The sequence below is a fragment of the Odocoileus virginianus genome, chromosome 26 (genome assembly GCF_023699985.2).
Source record: "Odocoileus virginianus isolate 20LAN1187 ecotype Illinois chromosome 26, Ovbor_1.2, whole genome shotgun sequence".
Lineage (NCBI taxonomy): Eukaryota > Metazoa > Chordata > Mammalia > Artiodactyla > Cervidae > Odocoileus > Odocoileus virginianus.
In genome coordinates, this window is record NC_069699.1 from 4,713,844 (window position 1) to 4,740,611 (window position 26,768).

Below are 26,768 nucleotides of genomic sequence, written 5' to 3' on the forward strand. Positions count from 1 at the left end.
TAGCATGTGGCTTTTGTTCTCCTGGTGCAAGTTGGCTAGAGCTCATTCCAGCAGGAAAACTTAGAACAGATCATGGCACAGGTGTGTCAGTGTCCCTGAACCTTGTTCATCGAGAAAGCAATAGCTTTCCTTGGAAGACACACCCTGCAAGACTTGACTGACATCTCATTTTGGCCAGTACTGGGTCACTTCTAATGGCAAAGGAGTCCAGGGAGGTGAAAATTTCTAATTAGGTACACTGCTACCTACAGCAAAACCAGAGTACCAGAAAGAAACAAGAGACCAAATGGTTATTTAGAAATTTAAAAGATCCACCCCACATATCATAGAAATCCCAAGATGCATGTTTGATATGAAAGTCGCTGAGAAATTGTGCTGTAAATAAACCTGTTTAACTTTTTTTTAACACAACACTTCTCAAACTTATTTGAACACAAAGTTCCTTATTTCCTTTGAACAGCCTGTTGGAACACCATTCGGCGCAACGGATCTTGGAACATACTGCTTTGGAAACAAAAAGAAGAAAAAATACTTGTAAGAAAGAGTCTGTTTTCATACTTAAGGTAGAGGAAATATGCTGCATTAGCACAAAGCGCTCTGGAAATAAAAAACGAAGTGACAGATTTCTACAATCAGAAGCTGACGTGTTTCCATTTGTTATGTGAAGCCACAATTCTGGTGAGAAAAATCCTTCTTTCCCCTTGAGGCCTTTATAGGCATCTCCTCTCTACCATCTCTTCTCAACTCCAGAACTTCTTTTAAAACTCTGTAACTTCCCCCATCTGAACATTACCACTTGGCCTTTAAAAGCCCATTCTGGAGTTTCTCCAAGACTTCACTGCTCCTTTGGTTCCGTGTCTCATGCTTTAACTACTTTTCTTTCTCCTGCCATTGTCTTACAGTAACAAATCAATTTGAGGTTGTGCACTGAGTGAGCTCGTCCTGTACATTTTTTTAATGATGTTTAGCATTTATATTTATTGACTTATTTCTGGCTGCCCTGGGTCTTTTTGCTGCATCAGCTCTTCAGCTGCAGCAGATGGGTGGTGCACGGGCTTCTCACTGCAGTCAGTGGCTTCTCCTGTGGAGCCCAGGCTCGAGGGCACGCAGCCTTCAGTAGCTGCAGCTTCCAGCCTCCAGGGCACAGGCTCAATAGTTGTGGTGCACAAGCTTGCTTGCTCCATGACACGTGGGATCTTCCTGGGGCAGGGGTCGAATCCGTGTCTCCTGCATTGGGAGGCAGGCTCTTTACCACTGAGCCACCAGTGAAGCCCTGCCATACAATTTTTACTTCTATACAATTTTAACTCAATTTTTTTTCAACCACCATTGCAACAGGGAAGAACAAAACCTGACTCCATGTTGGATCTGTTTCCTTCAACCTTTGCTCTGTGCTGCTTTTGTCACTACAACCCCTAAAAGGATGCTGCCTGTAGCTCTAAGCATGCATAATGGCCTGTGTGGGGAACCCTGTCCCTCTGCCCGAATGTTCAACTAAAGTGCCTTTGTTCAGTTCAGAGGGAGACCTTCTGACCCTGCCCACCTGTGAATGGCAGCCGGAAGGAAGAAGTGAACACATCCCCACATCCCCTTCCCGAGGCTGACCAAGCCAGGAGATATTTTGCAAGACTTATGGCCATTTAACTTTACTTCCTCACCACCTACACTTCCCCTCCTCTCTGTTCCATAAAAGAAGCTGGCATCCAGACCCTGATAAGATGGTACTCTAGGACTCTACTCTTCCATCGTCTCGGATGCCCGGCTTTCCAAATAAAGTCGCTATTCTTTGCCTCAACACCTATCTCCCGATTATTGGCCTGTCATGCAGCGAACAGACAGAGCTTGGACTCAGTAACACCATTCTCTGATAGCTGACAGAGGCTGCTGTTCATTAAATGCTGTTACAGATGCCAATGCTGTTTCCAAGAATAAATGTTGATATTTTTAGGAAAAACACAGGAGAAGCATCACTTTTCATCCTGATACTAAAGCTTTTGAAAGAAAGCCACTCAGTCATACCTAGTTCCATTAAAATAATTATTTATTTTAATTCACTTTGATATTTTTTTTAAAAAGGGGAAAAAGACTACGTTTTTCTCATTTTCAAAGCCCATCAATTTTCCACAGAACCCATCGTATTTCCTTGACAAAAAAATCCAATGTTTCTCTTTTCTGGAAGAGAGGTAAGAAAATGTCTTTTACTTCCTGAAGGAAAAAAATTAAATAGGTCAAATATATAAAACTTTCATGGAAAGGAAAATGTGTTGCAGCTCCCCAGTGGAACTCCATTCTCTATAACAGGAAAGGTTTATTCACTGCTGACTTGAAAGAACCAGACATGGCTATCACACAGTTAGGAGGACACTGCCTGAAACTGCCCACCCTGGCCAGGCCCCACAATAACCATTTGCATGAGCTATTTTATGACAGGAGGTCCTAGTAAAGAACATGAAACTAGTAAGCCACCACCAACCAGAAGAATTCCGGAAAGGTCAAAAAGAGACACCGTGTATCTGACCACCTCCCAGAATCCTTCTCGCCTCCATCCATCTTGGCGGAGCAAGGCATGTGCCACCAGGAAGGACTCTGTCAGAATGAATGGCCAAAGACAACCTGGAAATTAATCCAATCAAAATAAAACCCAGGACTGCAAGCCACGTGGCAGGCCAGTTCTCCTAGGTTCTCCCAGGCACCTTTCCAATAACACCTTTTGCTTTGTCAGCTCATGTGTCTCCTTAGACAACTCATTTCCAAGTGTTGGACAAGAGCCCACTCTCAGGCGCTGGAAAGGGTCCCCTTCCTGCAACAATACCACTTTACAGAGACACTGAATGGAACTGAACCCTTAAACCAACTGAACTGAGCTGTTCTTCCTGTGCTCCTATTTTCTAGAAACCAGAAGAAAAAAAAAAAAGCAGTTGGGAATATTCATATCTCCAGTAGACAGGCCTCTAGAAAGTCAAAGGACCATGAAACATTCAGATACCATAAAAGATCTTTGAGTGCCAAGTCCTGGCCGTATGGATTCTCCATCCTTTTCAGAAGCTCATCACTCACAAAAGAGAAGGCATAGCCAATTCGCTCCAAGTCAGAAATTAGGACAGCATCACTTTAGGTCCAGCAGAACACTTCCCAAATTGCTTCCAGAGGGCAGACAGGATCCTCCCAACCATCGGGGGAGCTAGAGAACCACACGGCTACTTGTTCCCATCACGCCTCTCTGCCCCACACCAAGCTGAAGCTCCTTCCTGCCCCCAGCCATCCTTTCCCACAATCTTAGACCCACATCCCCATCCTGATTCCCATCTCGATTCCTGTTCCCATACCCCTGGGAACCACCTCTTACCCAGCCTCTCCTCCTATATTGGCTGAAATGGCCACTTTCGATGGCAGCACACCATGCCCTCTTCTTCCACAAAGCCAAACTAAGAGCTTCCACCCTTGGGTGACACTTCCTTCTTCCTCTAACAGTCCTTCCCTTCCATCAGTTGAAGACCTTGCCACTTGGCTCATCTTCAAGACACCAAGTCCAGCTGTCATTCTGAGCGACCTTAGAAGTCCCGAGGCACGCTGCCTAGTTGACTGCTTGTCCTCATTCTGAAGCTTCTTCTCTGCATTACTGCTTTCCTCCCAAAGATCCATCCTGGACCTTCCCATCACCACTCAGAACTGCTCCACCTCTGGCCAGACCTCCAAACACCTCACACCACCTGTCTTCACCCTCTATAAACTCCTTCCCTTTCAGATCTCTCATAGCTTCACTGACGACACCAATGCCCCCATTTAACCTGATGCTCCAATCTGCTGGTCCCTCTGTTTTCCACTTCTCTTGAGTCCTTTGTCTCTATCTCCTTCCTCCTCCATTTTCCATCGACCACTCACTGGCCAAGGACCTCAATTACCCTGTGCTCCACACACACTCACCCAGCCAGATCCCATCACCTCCTCTCTGCCCTTCTCCAGGACATTCAACACCAAGGAGAAAACCACACATTTGCTAAAGCTGATGGTGTAACAGGTTCATGGGTCTTCATTCTCTAGAGACCCTCAGAGCTGCCCAGAACACCTGCTCGGTATTTCTCCTCGGCCCTTCAAAGGGCCTTTTCACACCTCCTCCACCTTACGCAAACCGTGGAACCCACCACTTCCGCCTTTTCCCTCTCCACTCTCAGAAAATGGCCTCACTTCCTGCTTCGCAGAGGAATGAAGCAAGAATGCCTTCAATTTCCTCCTCCTCACTCCAAGCTCCTCTTCCTCTGTGCCCTTTTCCCCCCCTCCTGTCCTGCTTGGGACTCCATCCACCCCTGACTTCCCAGGCACGGGCTCCTTTCTGTCACCTCTCCCTCATGCCCTCAAACTGTTCTCCCATCCTCCCCTCTGTCATCACTTGAATGCGCCAAGACTACCATCTCGGGAAAAACATCCTGCTTCCAACCTACAATCTGCTCTAATTATCATTCTCTTCTTCACAGCCAAGCTTCTAGAGACGTCTCCGCCATCTTCTCTCCCCTCTGCTAACTCTGGCCTCCTTCCCCGCACCTCCGGCAAAACTCACACCAGCCCGGTCTTAGCTGCCAAACCCCACCAGCACATTTCAGACCGACCCCCTTATTCCTCTCTCCACTTCCTAGTCCCCCGCACACCCCTCCTTGTCCTTGTATCTGGCTGACCCATCTTTTTCCCCTGCCTCCATCACTGCTTTTCAAACTGTAAGTCTTCAACCGTCAAGAAATCAACTCAGAGCAGAGTTTCTCAGCCTCAGTGTTACTGACATTCTAGTCACATTGTTCTTTGTTGTGGGGGCTACCCTGTGCCTTAGAAGCTGTTTAGTAGCATCCCAAGTATCTACTCACCAGATGCCAGTCACACAGAGCAAATGTCTCCAGACATCATCAAAGTAGCATCACTCCCATTTGAGAACCACTGGCATAGAGAGTTGCAACCCAAGTATTTTTTTTAAGAAAATGAAATAAAATAGAAACTACTAGGATATATCTCTTAAGAAAGAATAAAGACCTTTCATTAAACATTGGTCTCTGCACCTTGTTGGAACTTGTCTACATGTGTATATGTGGAACAGAAAATATTTCTTTTGTGAGTCAGAGTCAGAACACTTTAAACTAAATTCCCTGGTGGTCCTGTGGTTAGGATTCTGCACTTCCACTGCTGAGGGCCCAGGTTTCAATCCTGGCCTGGGAACTAAGGTCCAACAAGCTATGCAGCACAGCCAAAAAAGAAAACGAACACTTTAAATTCCACTGCTTTACATGTGGGTGCTCCCAAGGTTCGGTCCTGGGTTCCCACCCTTTTAAAATCACCCAGCAATGCAAAAAAGGCAGAGACACACACAATGAACACTCAAGTACTCAGCACCTATCAAGAAAATAAAGCATTATCGACCAGATAAGAGCAGGGAACCGCGAAGACACCCCTCCCAGACTCCTGGAGGAAACCACAACTCCAATTTAACATTTCCCCCCCAATTTTACTGTGTTGGGATGTGACTCCTTAAGCAATATATAATACATTACTCAAGTTTAAAATGTTTTACACACTCTTCTGCAACTTGCTCTGTTCCCCTAACATTATGTTTGCGGGATTCATGCATCCTGTTCTACACCACAATTTATTCATTCTGTAGTTGATGGACCGGACCCTTGGGCTGCCTGCAATTCGTGTGCATAGAGACAACGTCACTGTTAACCCTGGTGTGTGTGTGCTCTGTGCAAACGTGTGACACATCCACTGGAATCTGTGCTCAGGAGCAGAATTATCGCCCTTCTGGAGAGGACGTTCATTATTATTACAGCATCCAACAAACCGTTTTTCTACGGAGGTTGTAATATTAAAGAACATCCTCTCCAGAAGGGCGATAATTCTGCTCCTGAGCACAGATTCCAGTGGATGTGTCACACGTTTGCACAGAGCACACACACACCATCTATCCATTTTCTGTTAGACTGTTATCTTTGTCTTACTGCCATTAGCAGTTCTTTCATATGCTCAGAAACCAAGGGCTGCACCACTGGTGATACGTGATCCTATCTCCTCCCTGTTTTAGGTGGGTCTTCCTCCCACTCCCAGTCATCATCTCTTCTCCCATGGCCTCTGTCACCGTCTCCATGGTGACCACTGTCCGCTCCTCCCCTGGCGGCCAGGTCGCCCTTCCAGCCTCCAGATTCATAGAGCCCACGGCCTCTTGGTCCTCTCTCCTGCTGCCAAGTATCTCAAACGTAACCGTCCCAAAGAAACCTGCTGCCCCTCCCCTCCTCTGCCCCTCCTGCATCCCTTCACCGGCTCAGAGAAAACACTGTCATTCATTCCCACAGCCAGTGAGCCTTTCATCTCTTGCCTCCATCTTGCTCATCACCTCCTCCTGTTTATTCAACTTCCTCAGTACAGGGATTTTATTCACCGTGCTCCACCTCCAGGATTTATTTCTGGACACTTCCATCTCTCAGTTGGACCATATACCATAACCCCCCTGTTGCCCTTCAACCCATATATATTCTTTAGAAGATAAGCAGACCTAAAAATCCCACTGTTATTTACCCAAGAGAAATAAAATATAATTCCCCCCAAAAAGGACTTGCATAAGAGCATTTATAGCACCTTTATTTATCAAAACCAGTAACTAAAAGCAACCCAAATGTCCAACTGAAGACTGGATGAACTGTGGTTCATCCATACAATGGAATCAGCAGTAACTAACTTAGCAATAACTAATTGAGCAATAAGAAGGAGCTTCTACGTACAAATGCAATAATGTGGATGACTTCCAAATTATGTTGGCTGAAAAAATGTCAGACATAACAGAGCCTCTACTGTATGACATCATTTATGTGAACTCCAAGAAAGACATAACTGGAGATAAAAGTCAGAAAGTGGCCAGGGTAGGGGTGGGGTGGGGTGGGGGAGGTTGGGTGATTGAATGGAAGGGGACATGGAGGACCTTTCTGAAAGAATGGAGATGTTCCATATCTGGTTCGGGGTGGTGGTAACACGAGTGTATACAATTGTCAAAACTCATCAACCAAACTGGCCAATGACTAAAATCTGGCCATTTTACTGTACATAATTATATTACCTCATACACACACACACATTTATTTATTTATTTATTTATAATTATGTGTGTCTCCAGCTAGAGTAAGTTTGCTAAAATTAAAATCTGGAATTAAAATTGGAACTCCCTGGCAGTTCAGTGGTTAGGACTCCCTGCTTCAACTGCAGGGGGCACGGGTTCGCTACCTGGTCAGGAAACTAAGATCCTACAGGACTGCACAGAGTGGGGGAAAAAAAAACTGAAATCTGATCAAATTATTTCTTTCCTTACATTTTTTCTGAAAGTCCTGTGACCTTCAGAAGGTCGTATCTACCTACGTCTCCGATATTCACTCCTAACCCTTCTTTCCTGACCCTCCCTATGCTATGCCACTCTCACACTGAAGTTCTTAAATCTTCCCAAATGAATGATGTCCCTTTTCACCTCTGGACTCCTCTGCTTTGCGCAACCCCACAACCCTTGATGTGGCCGGCTCCTATTATCTTTCAAGACTCAACGTGGGGGACTTCCCTGGTGGTCCACTGATTAAGGTTTTGCCTTCTAATGTAGGGGGTGCAGATTCGATCCCTGGTTGAGGGCTAAGATCCCACATGTGTTGTGACCAAAAAACAAAACAAAAAAAAGAAGCAGCAGTAGCAATACTGTAACAAATTCAATAAAGACTTTAAAAGTGGTCCACATCAAAAGAAAAAAAAATACTTAAAAAAAAGGACTCTGTGGATGTCACTTCCTCCAGGAAGTCCTCCCAATCACTCAACATTAAATTAGACACCTTTCTTGGGCTCCTGTCACACCCTGTGCTTATTGATACCACAAGCCCTTTGACTCTGAAATGTACTTTTCCACCTGCTTCCCCAGGACATAAACTCCCTGAGGACACAGCCTGAGAGCTAGTCACTGCTGGATGGGACGAGAACTGAGAAGGCCAAATCCTCAACGTTTGTTCAATAAGAAAGTGAAATACTCAGAGCATGTTTTCTCCTCAAGCTAAACATGGAGATGGAAACTTACAATATTAATGCTGAAGGAGAAATAACTTCAAAACAAAAAAAAAAATAAATATTTTATATTGAACACTTCAATAACCACTTAGACACAGGCGTCTGCTGCAAACAAAACAGGAGAGGAACACACACAGACCCAGCTAGCTCTTACTCCGAAAGCTAAGAGAAAAGGAAAATGAGAGTCATCTTGGGTAAATAAATAAATCTCAGGGAAGGCATACTGAAGATACAAGACTCTTTGATGAACAGAGAAGTGGTCACTTGTTCAGTTGACTTAAGGGAGCTGAGCGTTCGTGCAACAGACCTCTGTGAACTGTGTAAATTCCAACGGAAGCAGCGAAGAGCTGAACAATGATCTGGAAATGTACCCAGAGTTCAAAAGCATCATGTCTAGACACTTCGAGCTCCCCTGAGAGGGATCTGGCTGCTTGCCTGCTGAAGATCCCGGCTGACCCCAACTGCTTACTTTCCATAAGCGTTTTTAGATGTATGGCTAAGAAGTCACCTTTAGAAGAAGCAGCCTCCACCACCCACCTTCTCTCGTGTCTCAGCAGGGTGCCGCCTCCCCTTCACAAGAGAGAGAAAACGCACTCATGTGAAGTTGCAAGTGAAATGAATTCCTTAAATATCAGGAAGCAGAGAGTATAAGTAAAGCTCTTCCTTCAGCACTTCTTGCTGCCAAATGAATTTCCGAAGCAAAAATGCACTGGCTGTATTTCTTCAAGGGCTGTCTGATTTGCCAAAATACTTTTGACTATTCCAGAACTGTTATGGGCTGTCAGTTATCACCAAACCTTTCCTTTCTTCCTTCTCCTCCCTGGCAAAAACTCAATATGTGGCCTGAGATGAAGAGTAACACCTTTAGCTTTATAAATCTCAAACTCTCCTAGATGCCACGTGAACCCCTGCTCCATTACCTAGACCTGAGCCTGGCACCCGAAACCTTCAAAACAACACATTTACAGCACAGGGATATTTGAGGTGTCAAAGTCAAACACAAAAATGGAGATAAATGAACCATGATTGACAGCCACTGTCAATCAAAGCAAATACATGGTCCAATCAGCCAACACAGTTTCGTCTTTTCTGAATATTTCTATTGTGATGAGATGGGTTAGATAGCATCACTGATTCAAAGGACATGAATCTGAGCAAACTCCAGGAGATACTGAAGGACAGGGAAGCCTGGTGTGCTGCAGTCCATGGGGTCTCAAAGAGTCAGACACTACTCAGCAGCTGAACAACAACAATACATATTATAAAATGTTCCATTTAACCGTTTGTAGGTATATAGTTACATGGAATTATATTCAAAATCTTGTGTAACCATCACTATTATCTATTCCCAAAACTTTTCCGTTTTCAATCTTCTGGCTGTGCTTCAGGGCATACAGGATCTCAGTTCCCCAACCAGGAACAGTACCTACGCCCCCTTCACTGTCAGCGGAGTCTTAACCACGGGACCACCAGGAAAGTCCTCCAAAACTTTATCACCCCAAGCAGAAACTCTGTACCCGTTTAGCAGCAACTCCCCATTCCCAAGCCCCTGGTGACCTCCGTCTCTAGGAATTTCATATAAGTGGAATCCTATAGCATTTGTCCTTTTGTGACTGGCTTATCTGACTTAGCACAGTGCATTCAAGTTTCATCCGCACTGTAGCGTGCATCAGAACCTTACCAGCCTATGGTGAACATGGTCCATTACGTGGAGGGACCACTTTTTGCTCATCCAGTCATCAGCTGACACTTGGGCTGTTTCTACTTTTCGGCTCTCGTGACTAGCGCTGCAGTGAACACTGTCATACAAGTGTCTGCTCAAGTGCCTGCTGCCAATTCTTCCAGGTATACACCTCGGAGTGGAACTGCTGGGTCACATAACAGACAGTTTTTTCGTAGTTTAAAAGGAAAAAATTAATTTTTTCCTGATTATAAAAGCAAGAGGCATTCATTGAGGAAACTCTGAAGAATAATTATACCACCCAAAGAAAACCACTGTTAATGTTTTGAAATATGCCATTAAAATCTTACAGTCTAGTTATACACATACAGAGTCAGACATGGATGGATATTTTCACTGACACCAGCTTTTTCCCACTTGACACTATTTTAGGAGCATGAACTCTGCTGTCATTAAAAGTTCTTCAGAAACATCACTTAATATCTGAATAGTATTTTATCAGATGAAGCATAACTTTCTTAACTATTCCCCTATTTAGACTATTCCCCATTTTTCATGGTTATAAATAACATCAATGAACATCTCCATGCATTATTATTATTCTGGTGGACTTCTCTGATTGCCATCAGATGATATATTACAATAACTGGGTCGAACCATGTGAACACTCTTAAGGTTGATAAAGACTGTATATCTGGGACTTCCCTCATGGTCCAGTGGCTAAGACTCTGCACTCCCAATCAAAGCAGGGGACCCAGGTTCAATCTCTGGTCAGGGAACTAGATCCCACATGCTGCAACTAAGAATTCACATGCCACAACAAAAGATCTCACAGGCTGCAACGAAAGATCAAAGACCCTGAATGCTAAGGATCTTTGGCAACTAAGGCCCAGCATGGTCAAATGAACAAATACATATTTTTTTAAAAAAGACTACATCTGTCTTCCATCAGTGTCATATCAATCTGCCTTCCCACCAGGAATGCTAAATGTAATGCTTTAATGCAAAAAGAACAGAAATTATTAAAATTAAAAATTGTAAAAATTATAGTAAAATATTATCAAAATTAAAATAAAAGAATAGAACTGTTTTTACACTATGTGTGGTAACAACTTTCTTTTCAAGAACATAGACACAGTGGGGAAGGAGACAGTGGGACAAACTGAGTGAGCTGCATTGAAACATGCACATCACCATATGTGAAATAGACAGGTAGTGGGGAGTTTATGCCCAACATAGGGGGCTCGACCTGGCACTGTGACTACCTAGAGGGCGGAACCGGAGGGAGGCTCGGGAGGGGGGCACGCACACACACTTGTGGCTGATTCACACTCTTGTACAGCAGGGACCAACGCAACATGGTAAAGCAACTATCCTCCAATTGCAATACATTTTTTAAAAAAGAATGTGATCAGACTAGATGATCTGAGAGGTTAGCTTCTATCAAAATAAGTTTTCAAATGGAAATCCCTATTCTAAATTAACAGACCTGCTAAAGCACTAATACATTCACATAGAGGCACATGGAGAGAAGGCTTTGTATAAAACCACCTTCTTCCTTATAGTGGCCCCCACTTCCTAATGTTCCCCTGTCATTTTCACCCAAAATTAGATAGATTTAAAAGCAACTCTAATGCCTACATGGAGAAGGAAATGGCACCCCACTCCAGTCCTCTTGCCTGGAAAATCCCATGGATGGAGGAGCCTGGTAGGCTGCAGTCCATGGGGTCGCTAAGAGTCAGACACGACTGAGCGACTTCACTTTCACTTTTCACCTTCATGCTTTGGAGAAGGAAATGGCAACCCACTCCAGTGTTCTTGCCTGGAGAATCCCAGGGATGGCAAGAGCCTGGTGGGCTGCCATCTATGGGGTCACACAGAGTCAGACACGACTGACGCGACTTAGCAACAGTAGCAGCTAATGCCTACAACATATTTACTTAGAAAAATCCAGAGCTTGGGCTTGAGTAGAAAGAGCAGGTCCACCCTCCACCATTTTACCAACAAACACATTAAGAAACCAAACGGTGATTTTAAAATAAATCCCACAAGTGACACCCACTTGTCACTTAGAGACAAGCTCCATCCCAGCCAGGGTGGTGGTTTCACATGAACAGGGAACAAGCCACACCCACAAAGCGGACCTGGGAGTCACTATGCAGAAGGTCATTCCCTAAACTTCCCTTCCACATCAGCCAGCGAGGGTCAAAACCCACTAGGGACTTAGGTCTATGCTACAGTCCCAGTGGCAGGACCAGTGACCAGGGGGCCCAGAGTCCCCGCAGACGCGCTCTGGAGACCATGCAGACCAGAGCTTCCAATGACAGTCAGCAGGAGACACTGGATCCAGTACTCAAGTCTACTAGTCCACTTGGTTTTGGCCAGGAAACGGTGTTTTGTTTTATTTTGGCTTTTTTGTCCTCTTTTGGTTTGCTTTTGAATTTTGAACCAGATGTCAATCTTTAAAAAATAAGAGCTTCTCACAAAAATCCACATCTGGTTCCTCTTAAAATACCCGAAGATACCTTAGGCCCACACTGAACCCATGGCAGCGAGACGCTAGAGCTGAGCGGCGACTCCCCGGTCTGACGTGGGGTGTGGACCCACAGCCCGTCTTCCTGACTGCTCAGGACCCCAAGACTGCCACCCTTGACCTGGAGCTGGAGGGCCTACGCTCTGCAAAATGTTTGCTCTTATGACCCTTGTCTGATGGGAATAATGTGTGGTGATTTTTCAAAAGTCTGCAGATCCCATGGCAAATAATAAAATCCAAATTACTGAAATGCATAACTGAACTCAAACTACCTTGTGCTGTGAGGCATCTCCTGAAACAGCAGACACTATCAAGTATTAAGTAGGGAGGAGGAACTCAAAATTTTTATTTTACTAATAATGAAAAAGATTAGAGACTACTCAATTAAAAAGTCTGTAGGACATCCCCAGTAGTCGAGTGGATGAGAATCCGCCTGCCAATGCAGGGGACACAGGTTCGATCCCTGGTCCGGGAAGGTCCCAGGGCAACTAAGCCCGAATGCCTCAACAAGAGAAGCCTCCACAGTGAGACACCCATGCACCTTAATGAAGACCTAGCACAGTCAAAGGTAAATAATTTTTTAAAATCGACTATACTTGAATAAATTTACTTTTTAATTGAAGTAGAGTTCTGTTGTGTCGATCTCTCCTGTACGGCACTGTGACTCAGTTATACACATACATTCTTTTTTAATATTCAAAATAAATTTTAAAAAAAACTTCTTTTAACTTCCTGCCTCCTGTGTGCAAAACACGAGGCTTCCTATTATGGACACAATAATAAGTGAGACGTGGCTTCAGCATCACGGCAGATGGACAGACCTGCCGTGTGAAAGTACCGCCACAGAAGGGGGCAAGGTGGTAACAGCTCCTGCCCGTGCGAAGCACATGAGCCGTTTTCAAAGGACAGAGCACCTGGGACCCCCCTAGTGGTCCACGGTTAGGATACCACGCCTCTACTGCCAAGGGCACAGGTTTGATCCCTGGTCAGGGAACTAAGATTCCCACAAGCTATGCAGCACAGCCAAAAAAAAAAAAAAAAGACAGCACCTGCCAGGCTGGGGGATGCAGAGGGTCAGATAGGAAACGAGATGGGCGTGGGCACTGGGGCTGAGGATTGGGTACCACTGTACTAGAGCATGTATCTGATTGGAGATCATGGAAAGTTGCTAAGAGCTTTAAGGATTTCACTGGCTGTGGGACGGACCCCACGGAGATGGTGCTGAAGAATACAGGCGTGGGTTCAGGGAGGCCAGTAAGAAGATGACCATGAGTGTCCAGGCCAGAGTGAGGAGCATCTAAACCAGGGTAAAGGGCAGGAAGAACAGGGTAGAGAGGCAGCGAGGGCTCAGATGGCTGTTTAAGCATTGGACAGAGAATGAGACCGAGTCACAGAATCTCTGGCTTTAGCAATTCAGCTGATGTCATAGCCATGAAGCCAAGACAAGAAATATGAGAGCCAGGATTAAGGAGTGAGGCTGAACAGGGCTTGGGGCTAGGAGGATGGTGGAAGTCTAAAGATGGGCAAGACGTGAAATCGGCCCTCCAAACAACCTCACGGGGCAGAAGAGACTCCCGTGTAAACACTCCACGGACAGAGCCAAGTGTGATGGCCAGGGAGGAGAGACAGACGAGACTGCCTTGGGTCGTGCTCCCTAGAAGAAGAGCCTGCTGTGGCAGTCCTTGCACCAGTGGGTGCTGGAGAAAGAGCTCTGAAGAGAAACTTGTAACAAAGCGAGGGAAGTTGCATGGACAGGAAAAGGTGAGGGCTGACAGCAGGCCAGCTGCGGTCTGATCTGGCAGGGAGCCCCGGAGTTAACTGAACTATAGACTTTGTGCTGCCCGGAGGCTAAGGGCTGGGTTTTATACCCCAATCACTGACATCAGTCACTGATGTCAACCACTCACTACAGGGCACCCCAAGGTACGGAATGAGATGTTTCCTTCCAGTCGTCTGCAGGGTACGGAGCGGCTCTCCAGCAAGGCAGAATCTTCCAGTGAAGGATCCAGGCATGAGGTGTTAGCAACTGGCCCTGCTGCAGCCAAGCGTGGGGCACACAGGGCCAGGAGAGGGGATCCAGGCAGGGTACCAGCAACATCTGCTACAGAATCCACTCCAGAAGTCCATGAGAACAACGCCGAGCGAGGAGGAGAGAGAAAGGTCCTTCTTCACCAGGAATCTTTCCACCTTTCCACCTCCCTGGAAATTGGCAGGAGGTTAACAGATTTACCTCCCCCAAGGTGCTTGAGCACCTCTGAAAAGCCTCGAGCATGGAGTGCAACTTTACAACCCAGGCTGAAGGCTGCTCTCCCGGGCACTGGGGTGTCTGTGCCCTGGTACAAACGGCAGCCTGTGGTTCCACCTGCCTTCTGCCCAGGAGCCCTCCAGCCGCAGAGTGGGTTTCTCTGACCACACCCGAGCAATAAACGGGCAGCCATCCTCGGCCATATAACTGACAACATTCCTCCAATTTTTATGATGCTTTTTATGCTCACCTTATAAAGTTTCATGTTTTACTTTCCAGATTTCATTGTGTGCACTCAATGTGTCCCAGGAGCATGGCCAAGCAGTTTTAATTTTCCAAGAAGTACTTCTCTGCTTCTCCTTTCCACTACAGCACAGCTGAGAGATTGGAAAAGGCCCCCAAAGCAAGATTTCTGGGCAACCTTAACAATCTGCTCCCAGATATTCAAGCAGCGATGAGCTTCAGGAGAGCTTCCAACATCCTGGCTGAAGCCCCAGACCCTGTCTTCATGTATTTAGAGGGGACATCTCTGGCAATACAAAGCTGAACAAGCAAATTCCAAAGGAATGAAATGAACCTTATAAGAAAAGACTATCTGATTATCCGAGGGCAGAGGTAGAAAGTACTCTGTAAGATGCCAGAGAAATCCTGAATCACTAACCACATCCAAAAGGAAACTGATGCTCAAATCAACTAATTCATTAATTATGATTTACCCTTTGATTAAACTCACAGATCAAGTTTCTGACAATACTAGGTCAGAGTTTTGTGGAGGACAGGTTGGTTTCTTAACCAACACAAATCTGCCTCAATTGTCTTTCCTAAAATACACGCATTAATGATTTCATGAATAAATGCACTCATCAACAGGAAAACCAGGTGACTGAAGGTTACAATAGCAATGAGCTACCCTTACAGAACACCATGCATGTGCCCAGAACTGTGTGAGGAGCTGGAGTGTTTATCCTCCTCTTCACGCTTGGGAAAATGGTGTAGGAAACACTAAAGGATACTGAATCCCTACCTCACACCACACACACAAAAGTCCAAAAAGATTAAGGACTTAATTCAGAAAGGTAAACATCCGGAACTTCCAGCAGAAAATAAAGAATATCCTTCTAAGGGGAACCCTCTTACACTATTAGTGTGGAGGTTCATCAAAAAACTAAATACAGAGCTACTGTATGATCCAACAATCCCACTCCTGGGCAGATATCCAGACAAAACTATAATTCAAAAAGATACATGCACCCCTATGTTCACAGAAAGCACTATTTACAGCAGCCAAGACATGGAAGCAACCTAAATGTCCAACAACAGATGAACGGATAAAGAAGACATGGTACATATACACAATGGAATACTACTCAGCCACAAAAAAGGAAATAATGCCATTTGCCACTACACAGATGGACCTAGAGATGATCATACAAAGTGAAGTAAGTCAGACAAGAGGCAAATACCATATGATGTCACTTATGTGTGGAATCTAAAATATGATGCATGTTTAAAATGAACTTATATATGAAACAGAAAAAACTCATAGACCCAAAGAACGGACTTGTGGAGGGGGTGCAGGGGAGGGTTGGATTGAGAATTTGGGATTAGCAGAGGCAAACTATTATATATAGGATGGATAAACAGCAAAGTCCTACTGTAGAGCATAGGGAATTATATTCAATATCCTGCAATAAACTGTAACAGAAAAGAATATGAAAAAGAATACTTATATAACTAAGTCACCCCGCTGTACAGCAGAAATTAACAAACATTATAATCAACAATACTCCAGTCTTTTAAAAGAGTGTATTTCTAACCAGGAGAGAAAATACAGAAATCCTGTCACAGTAAAATTAAGAACCTTTTGACCTGAGGTTGCCATCTGTGGATTGACTGGGTTTAGATCGGAGCTGGGAGCTACTCTTAGGGGAAAATCTGAGTTGTCAGTTGTGCTGTGGGTTGATGCAGTGATCTGAGAATCAGCAGTTTTTAAAAAGTAGGTCTCTGCAGGAAATTCTACTTCTGTTTGTTTGTGTTTGCATCCCAGGCGTCTGAGATGAGCCTGCCAGGAGAGATGGCTGTTTCTGTCAGTGAAGGGAGCAGCTGTCAGCACTGGGAAGCATAATAAAGATAACACAAAAATAATAAGAATTTGCTTTCCAAATGCATCACAAATAAAGTTAAAAGACAAGCTACCAATTAAGAAAAGATATCTGTAGCACATACATCCAACAAAGGATAAGTATTCAGAATATATAAAGAACTCATAAACTGGATTTCCCTGGTGGTCCAGAGGCTAAGACTCCGTGCTCCCAATGCAGGGGCCCCAGGTTCAATCCCAGGTCCAGGAACTAGATCCCACATACTGCAACTAAGACCTGGCACAGTTAAATAAATTAATTAAAAGAAAAACAAAAACAGGTTTTTTTTACACTATAACATAAATAACCTACTAGATAACAGAGCAAAAAGACACAAGATGGAATTTCACAAAAGAGGGGGGAAGAAATGATTCCTGAACAAATGAAAAGCTGCTTTCTTTCTGAGAGTCATATATACACAAATTAAAACACCAAGGAGCTACTATTTACACCCAGGAACTTAGCAAAATTAAGAAGTCTAATCACAGACATAAAAAACAAATGCACGGTTACCAAACAGGAAAGGGAGAGGGAGCAGAGGATAAATCAGGAGTTTGGAATTGACATATACACACAACTACATATAAAATAGATACATAAAAAGGTCCTACTGTATAGCACAGGGAACTATACTCGATATTCTCTAACAACCTATATTGAAAAAGAATCTGAAAAAGTATATATATATGTGTGTGTGTATATATAACTGAATCACTGTGCTATACATTCAACACTAAAACAGCACTGGTCAACCAGTTATACTTCTATTTTTTAAAAAGATAAGAAAAAATAATCACCTATTCATTCTATGACAGTATAAAACTACAAAGTGGAAACAAACCATAAATAAATGATTTTTTGGACTATATGCAATATTAACAATCTCATTTTACTGATGAGGAAACTGAGGTTTAGGAAGGTAGGATAACTTCCAAGCAGGTAAATGAAAGTAACAAGGCTGGGCTTTTAATTAATGCCCAGACTTTTAACACTATGCTAGACTACAAGGTTTCCACCAGGAAGAAAAAAATTACAGACAATTCATAAGATTCAGCTCTTCTTACAGAACACCTGTGCCTTCCAGGAGTGGTAGGACATAAGCAGCATTTGTTCAGGATTTCTCAGCTCTAAAGTCACAGTTTTGGGGTTTTTTTTTTTAACATCTTCTTAACATGTGGTTATACTGAACAAAATCTTTTTTAAAAAATAACAGAAAAAAATCCTTTAAAATTCAAGGAAATTTGCAATTTAAAGAACACCTATGATGAAGCATCTTCATTTACTTTTTAAAACGCAGAGAGGATCCATGGTGAGAAGCCATGTCGTAGTACACTGATGGTTGGGCTGAGAAATCATTTTACGAAAAAGGTGATCAAGTAATCAGGTCCTGGGTCTTCTTTCCTGGCTGGCTCTCAGCTTTTGAGCTCTGTCTCACACCTCCACACTCTAAGCAGATGTGTTCCCTCCAGAAAGATTTTGCCTACCACACCCAGAGCTGGTGCCCCTCCACAACGCTCCCTCTATACCCCAGGACTCCATGCCACGTCCAGGGTCTCTTTCCCAGTCCACTGCTCCCCAAGGGAGGGACCCACCGAACACCGCCAGGTCACATGTGGCAGATGATGAACAACGAACAACCAACCAACCATCCTGCCATGACAGCCATCCACATACAGGGAGGGTGGGAATGGGAAAGACGTGACCACTACAGTCAGACTGCCCTCTGCTCCAATGTCCATTTTGAGATCAGCTGGCTCAGCTCAAATAAGAAGATCTTACTAAAACCTGCCTGCCTTTGGTGATTATTAGGATTAGTGGTGATAATGTATGTGAAAATGGGTCCCCATGTGATTTTTAAACTGCGGCTTCCCATCTAACAATGGGGGTGGGGGAGTGGGGGGCCTCCTCCATGGCTCAGCAGGTAAGAATCCACCTGCAACGCGGGAGATGCAGGTTTGGTCCCTGGGTCAGGAAGATCCCCTGGAGGGCATGGCAGCCCACTCCAGTATTCTTGCCTGGAGAATCCTATGGATGGAGGAGCCTGGCAGGCTACAGTCCATGGGGTTGCAAAGAGCAGGACATGACTAAAGCATCGGCATGAGCATGTGGTGGTGGGGCTGGGGTCACATTCTGCTTCAACTGGTCCAGGACAGGAAGGATTTTGTAACATCTTCCCCAGCACGTCTCCTGTGTAGGCAGGTTCCAGAATCCCTGTGCAGGAGAGAATGAGGCAGGTGCCAGCATGTACCCTTGCGGTATCCAAAACTCGTCATGCCACTTAATAACCTGGCCCCAGAGAGTGGGCGCTGGCTCCTTATCATCAAGTTGCACCAAGCTTTCCCCACCCTCTTCCTTCTGCCCCTCAAACATCTCGGTGACCTTGAAAAAAGATCTGCCTGAACTTTCAGATAAGTCACGTGTGTGTGTGTGTGTGTGTGTGTGTGTGACAGAGACAGAGAGATGGAGGAGGAGAAAGGAGGAAAGAAGGACGGAAGGGAGAGAGAGCAAAAACTTAGGGACAGGAAGCAAGAAAGTGACTCCTTTTTCCATCAGAGAATTTAGCAACTTCAGGTTCTGGTTAGTTCATTAACAGAAAAGCTAAACAGGAATTTGTTTTCAACTCCAACTGTTGCACCCAACTGGTCTTATATTTCTAGCACGTACTCAGCATAACGAAATCCTCAACAACAAAAATCATTCAGATTTTTTGGGGGGCAGTGTAGCATGTGGGATCTTAAGTTTCCTGATCAGGGATCAAACCCACTCCTCCTGCTTTGGAAGCATGGAGGGAGTCTTAACTGCTGAACCACCAGGGAAGTCTCATCCTTCTTTTAGGCCTAAGATAGTCAAATGTCAAAGGTGCCCATCCACCAGCCCTCCCATTCCTCCTGCACATAAACCCCCACTGACAGGAGTCTCAAGATGGGAGGGAAACGGATCAGAGAGAGGATGCCCTGGCCAAGATGCTGAGACTCTTAAGAGAGTGGCCCAAAGGCCTCTGAGCCCCTTTAACTCTAACTGGCTACAAAGAGCCTTTGTGCGTTGACGCCATCTGGCTGGAAATGAGAAATAAGAAACCACCTCCAAATTCCACGAGGAAGGCTCATCACTGCTTTGCAGCAATGATTTTAAAGCTGCTGGCTCAACAATAAGAAGCAATCAGTGCCCGATAAGACATGACTACACAGACAAGCCCCAACACGTTATGCTGACTAGAGGAAGCCAGGCAGTAGCGAGTACCCCCGTCTGGTTCCATTTATATGAAATATTAAACTAGGCAAAACTAACCTCCAGTGGGAGAAAACAGAATGGTGGCTGCCTGTGATGGGAAGGGCTGGGGCACCAGAACTTTCTGGGCAGGTGGTGATGTTCTGTACCTTGAGGGCTTTGAGTAGCAGGTGTATGTAGCTGTCAAAACTCAGCAAACGTACACTTAAGATTCACGCATTTCACTGTGAAATTTTACATCAAGAAAAAAAAAACAGCAAACAAAGATCATTAACGATATTTGTTCATGATAGGCATGTTAAAATATTTACAGGGCAGTGTACTGACATTGGTAATTTACTTAGAAGTGCATAAATAAATAAAAAGGGGACTTCCTTGTGGTTCAGTGTTTAAGACTCTGTGCTTTCACTGCCAGGGCCCCGGTTCAATCCTTGGTCAGGGAATAAAGATCTTGCAAGCTGCACACCACAGTAGAAAAAAAAGAAAGGAAGGAAGAAAAAGAAGATGGGTTGATGAATGGATACATGGGAAGCTATGTGCTAAAGCAGGTATAGTCAAATGTTCATCACAGGGGCTTCCCTCATGGTCCAGTGGTTAAGACTTTGTTCTCCAATGCAAGGGATGGGGGTTTGATCCCTGGTCAGAGAGCTAAGATCCCACATGTCTTGAAGCCATAAAACCAGAACACAAAACAGAAGCAATATTGTAACAAATTCAGTAAAGGCTTTAAAAAAGATCCACATTAAAAAAAAAAATCTCTGAAGAAAATTAAAATTTTAAAAATGTTCATTGTAGAATCCAAACAATCGCTATATGTGTGTTCCCTGTACAACTCTTATTAACTTTCCTATATGTTTGCAATTTTTCATAATAAAATGTTCAGGGAGCAAAGGGAAAGCTAGACATACAGGGGATGAAAAAGGTAAGCTAAGGCTAAGAAAAAGTACAGAAGCTACTGTACTTACTGGAGTTTAAGGCAGCTGTGAACTGCTCAGACAAATGGAAAAGAGAAACAGGGCAATGCTGAGCACAAGACCAGTCATTCACTGGGCAACCACCACACATTAGAAGTGTGTGTTAGACAGTCTGCTGACTCTGCCATCGCCATCTCCCTGCAGGGAAGCATATTATCATTTTATAGAGAAGCAGATTGAAACTCAGAGTGAAGTAATAACATACCTGTGGTCATGAGGCTGGAAACTGGAACTAGCTCTGCCAGCCTCAAAACTCCAGGGCTACAGAGGAAAAAGCAACATGAATTCAGCATTTCTTCCCTCTTTCCAAGGTCAGGACCGTACCAAGGGCACAGGCATGGCCGACGGCCGCTCCTACCCAGCAGTGCCACCTGCCACACAGTGTGTGACAGCACTGACAGTTGCCCTGAATTCCAGTCACTGAATTCTCCCAACAGTCCCCATGAGCCTCCCACACTCAATCCTCCTCCTGCTCTTTGTACTGCAAGAATCTATCTACCCACCAGAAGTTTAGCCATCATCTCTGTGCATACACCCTGATTCACAAATGTTGCAAAGCTCAGCAACATCCAACAGTTTTCCAGCCCACCCACCTTCCTACTCTGCAGAGGTTGGAAAGTTAGACACTCCCTTCACTGACTCCCTTGCAGCTAGATTCTTCCAAGGAAACACACTCATGCAAGATTTTTCTTTTTTGGGGTGGGGGCACAGGGAGGGAATGTGGATCATTTTAAAAGTCTTTATTGAATTTTGTTACAATATTGCTTCTGTTCTTTTTGATATTTTGATTCTTTGGTCACAAAGCATGTGGGGTCTTAGCTCCATCACCAGGGACCAAACATGCACTCTCTGCATTAGAAGGTGAAGTCTTAGCCACTGGACAGCCATACAAGATTTAAAAGGTAGAGGGGAATGACAAGAGACAGCAGCTACAGGTTAGGTCAGAACTTCCTGCAAAACGGTGGGAGGGGTGTCTGATGCCTTGGAGCAGCTGTGCAAAGGGTTTAGCATTCTGCCTCTAGTGTCAGAGGTACTGCGGCAGAAGTGAGTTAGAATCATGTTATGGCTGCAGTCTGGACCTAAGCTGTGTCACTGCTGAACATGAAACATCGAAGCCTGGTTCTCCCAAAGATACTTTAAAACTGTCCGATAAATCACCTGTCACTTAGATAGCTTAGAAGCAAGCTACTCTCTGTGACAAAGATCCTAACCTTGCCTGTGAGCAGCTCTGAGACTGCCTCCCAAGTTACAAGCCTACACCACTGCCTGCCAGGCAAGAAAACTCCCTAGAACAGGATGTTAGCTTCCCACTTTCCATGTTGGAGGGACGGCAGGAGAGGACGAAAGGAATAGATAGAGTACATGACAGTCTGTCAGCTTCTAGGAATACATGCACAGACTCCCAGAAGGGCAAACCTAGAAGAGACTTTCAAATACCCCAAGGACAAGAGAGCACACACAAAGTGAAGGCCTTTCAAGGACCCTGGGCTGGGATCTGGAATGAAGCAGGTCACTCTTGGAGGCCACTTCAGTGGGTAAGGATGATCTCATTCAAAAGCCATGTTGGCATGGTGATTTGAGGACAGTCTAATGATGTACAAAGGCATGTACAAAGGATTTTTTTAACTATCACAGTTTACACAGATGTAAATATTTTTTTTTTCCCTCCAAAGAAATATCCTCAGGGGCTCCTGGTTTATTGTCATTACCCAAAACCTTTAGCTTTGTTGAGACAAATCCATCTGCTCCATGCATGGTTACAAGACTGGGAAACAGCTGAAACCAAGTCAGGGCCATTTTTAATCAAAAATGAGGTAAGACCACAAAGCAGACAAAATTCTTTTCTGTGGCGGCTTGTCACTGGTTCTGAAGGCAATTCTAGGGGGGAAAAAAAGAAGAGCTTTCAAAATAATTTGAGCAATGGCAGCATTGTTGTAAAAAGGACTCCTGCCATTCTTGCATATACATTGTTGGGAATTCACGTTTAGGAAAATACATCTTTAGAGTCACATCATATAGAGGGAAACTGAAGTGTGGTCACTGTTTCTTGGTTTATTTTGTGTGCACCAACCAAGAAGAAAAAAAAAAAAAACCTGCTACAGTCTCCTTTTCATGAAGATGGCGCCGAAGGTGAAGAAGGAAGCCCCTGCCCCTCCTAAAGCTGAAGCCAAAGCAAAGGCTTTGAAGGCCAAGAAAGTAGTGTTGAAAGGTGTCCACAACCACAAGAAAAAGAAGATCCGGACGTCACCCACCTTCCGGCGGCCCAAAACACTGCGGCTCAGGAGGCAGCCCAAATATCCTTGGAAGAGCGCCCCCAGGAGAAACAAACTTGACCACTACACCATCATCAAATTCCCCCTCACTACCGAGTCAGCCACGAAGAAAATAGAAGACAACAACACACTGGTATTCACTGTGGATGTCAAGGCCAACAAGCACCAGATTAAACAGGCTGTGAAGAAGCTCTATGACACTGACGTGGCTAAGGCCAATACTCTGATCAGGCCTGATGGAGAGAAGAAGGCATATGTTCAACTGGCTCCTGACTATGATGCTTTGGATGTTGCCAACAAAATTGGGATCATCTAAACTGAGTCCAGCTGGCTAATTCCAAATATAAAAGTTTTCACTATGTTAAACAAACAAAAAAAAAACCTGCTACAGTCTAGCTTCTGGAACTGTTGGCAAGGGTGCAGGCAGACTCATGCCACCCTGAAACCTGGGGACCACAAAGGTGACTTAGAGCCACAGGGTGACTTTGGCACTGAATGGCCCTGTACCTAAGTCACTGTGATCCTGGCTTAATTTCTTCTCATAGTTGGCCCTGTGACTACTGCTCTTTTGCATGGCTTAAGTAAAGAGTGAATTATAACTCTTTTATTGAAAAAGTCTAAGACAAAGAAAATGATACTGCGTCTCACAAATCAGTCCTTAAAAAATATTCTCTGCCAAACCTCATTTATACCTTTTAGGGTTTACTAGATCTCAATGTACTTGCACCTGTCAGATATGTGGGTGCATCTTGCTCTTGAATAAAACCAACTGGTATGCATACACATCAAGGCTCTGCAAAAGTAAAAGCACAAAATGACAGGACTCAAAAGAAATGTACAAAAATGAAAATACAGTGGTATGATCCCAAGAGCAGTGAGATTCAGGGAGACTTTTTTCCCCAAAAAAGCCATTTGGTTATAATAACTGAGAAGTTATTGAAAAATGATGCAAAAGCATCTTTCCAACCATGGGTGCTAAATCTCAACTGAGATGTTTATGTCCTGAGGACTGGATTCTCCCCTCCATCACCCATAGAAGCCAATGGGACTTCAAATCTTGTTTTCTAAAACACCACTAAGCCAGAGATCAGCAAAAAAAAATGACCAATAGGCCAAATCTGGCCCACCATTTGTTTTTTGTAAATAAAGTTTTATTGGAACACAGCCATGTCTGTTTGTTGACATATTGTCCATGGTTGCTTTCATGCTACGATAGCAGAGTTGAAATTACTTACTATCTGGCCCTTAACAGAAAGAGTCTGCCAACCCCCGCAATAAACCAGAGTAAGAGCCACTGTCCCACACGGGGAGCTCACTAGTGCACCAGGAGAAATGTTCCTCAAAGATCAAGCACCATCCCAGGGGAGCCAGGGTGTGGCCCAAGACACCATTCTTCAAGAGTGGCGGAGTGTGGGACTCTCCTGGTGGTGCAGAGGTTAACTAGCTGCCTTCCGCTGTAGGGCGCACAAGTTCAATTCCTGGCCTGGGAACTGAGAGCAACATGCCTCAGAATAGCTAAGCCTGAAAGTCACAAGATACCCATGCATCGCAACAAAGACCCAATGCAGCCAAAATATAAATAAATAAAGCTTTCTTAAAAAAGAGTGGAGGGGTGTGCAAGAGAAACAAACATTTCACATCTGCCAGCACATCAAGGTCAGGTAGAACCACTGCCAAATGACCAAAGAATACTCTATTCTAAAGCCCTGAGAGGAAACGCCAATCTCCAGGGAGAAGTCTCACATGTGTAATGCAATGTAATCAGATTTAGCTAGGTACCTTTCAGAATTCAGAAGTGCGTCTTCTATTTCAGCATCATCAGAAAGAGTGCATCTACCTACAGATAGATCCGAAGAAGTTGTAAAGCTGATTTATTCATAATTTGAAAAAATAAAAGCAACTATTAAACCCAGTTCTCTTTGCAATATAAGGAACTCCCTGGGAGTTCAGTGGTTAGCACTTCTTCGCACTTTCACGGCCAAGGGCTCAGATTCATCCCTGATCAGGGAACTAAAATCCTGCAAGTTGCATGCCCAAAAGAAAAAAAAAAGTGACTTATTCTTTGCAATATACTAGAGGAAATTAACATCAGGCTCAGAGATAAGATATCCCAACACAATCTTTTAATACCCGGGGAACACAGGGTTCAAGAATAGCTCTCTTCACATTTTGCAATTATTCTCCATCACTCAAATCAGCTAATAAATAAACCAAAACACTGAATGAATTTCAGGGCACCAGCCAGATATTGAGAAACCAGTAGGTATTCTTTGCTGTATAACAAAGCCACAGGGCAGAAAGATCCTATTTAGCATCACTTTTCTGGAGTTTTTCCAAAATTGTCTCAGAAGCAGAGAGCCAGTTTCTTGTTCTAACTGTCACAAAGCCAGAGTATAACTTTGAACTAAATGTCATCTCTTTGGGGCTGCTCTCTTACCTGTGAGATGAAGGCAAGTTCATTTGAGGATCTTCAGGGTCCTGGAATGATGCCCAGAGAAGGAAAATGTCAGCCTCCGCCTGCCTCTTACTGTTTATTTCTTTTGGAAAATGCTTCCAGAAAAAGACAATGGTAAAACGTCAGGATTATTTCTGAGTTGTAACATGTGGTCACAGAGTTACTTACAATCAGGTTCTTTTAAATGCAGAGAATGAAAAAGTTGCCTATCAGTTAAGAAGACCAAAACTCTCCCTCCTGGGGATCAGATGTATTCCACGGTAAAAACAGTTCTTCCAAACTCCCTGGCACAGAGGGGACTGTCTTAGCGTCCGGCTGAAAATTTTAAAAATTACCCAAAAAGCTTCCATGAGCAACAAACAGATCAAGATCCAGTGATCCTGCAAATCAGGAGCCTCAGAGATTCCTTCCTGAGCTCGGTTTTGGGTTTCATCAACCTAACCAAGCACTCTCTCCCTGGAACTTCCCTGGTGATTCAGTGGCTAAGACTCTGTGCTCTTAATGCATGGGATCCAGGTTCAATCCCTGGTCAGAGAATTAGATCTCACATGCCACAACTGAAGATCCCATGTGCCACAATCAAGATCTGGCACAGTCAAATAAATAAGCAAATATTTAAAAATAAATAAATAAATAAAACACCCTCCTCATGTCGCTCAGGATGTCAGAGGTACCACATAAAGTAAGGCTGGCACCAGTCACACCCCGCTGGTCATTCAGACCCTCATATACCCTAATCAAGTTCAACAACATGATGTAAAATTTCTTCCACTTTTAATACAGTAAAATTTATAATGTAGTGTTAGTTTCAGGTGCGCAACAAAGTGATCCAGTTATACACACACACACACACACACATATATATATATATTCTTTTTCAGATTCTTTTCCATTATAGGTTATTACCAGATACTGAATATAGTTCCCTGTGTTATACAGTAGGTCCTTGTTGGTTATCTCTTTTATATGCAGTAGTGTGTATCTGTTAATTCCAAACTCCTAAATTGTCCCTCCCTACCCTATCCTCTTTGGTAGCCATAAGTTTGTTTTCTATGTCTGTGGGTCTATTAACATGATATAAAATTAAATTAGAACCCTGCATTCAATTCACATTCAGGATAACAAGAGCATTTGCATCAATTGGGATCCTAAACAGACTATGGAAATGGAT

At 44.1% G+C, this 26,768-nt stretch overlaps 1 protein-coding gene and 1 pseudogene across 1 annotated transcript in view; one reads left to right on the forward strand and one right to left on the reverse strand.

Annotated features, from left to right (window-relative positions):
• The window catches only part of OSBPL10 (oxysterol binding protein like 10), a 308,993-nt gene that overhangs the window by 255,207 nt on the left and 27,018 nt on the right, over positions 1–26,768 (reverse strand).
• On the forward strand, positions 22,982–23,499 carry LOC139031290 (large ribosomal subunit protein uL23 pseudogene; annotated as a pseudogene).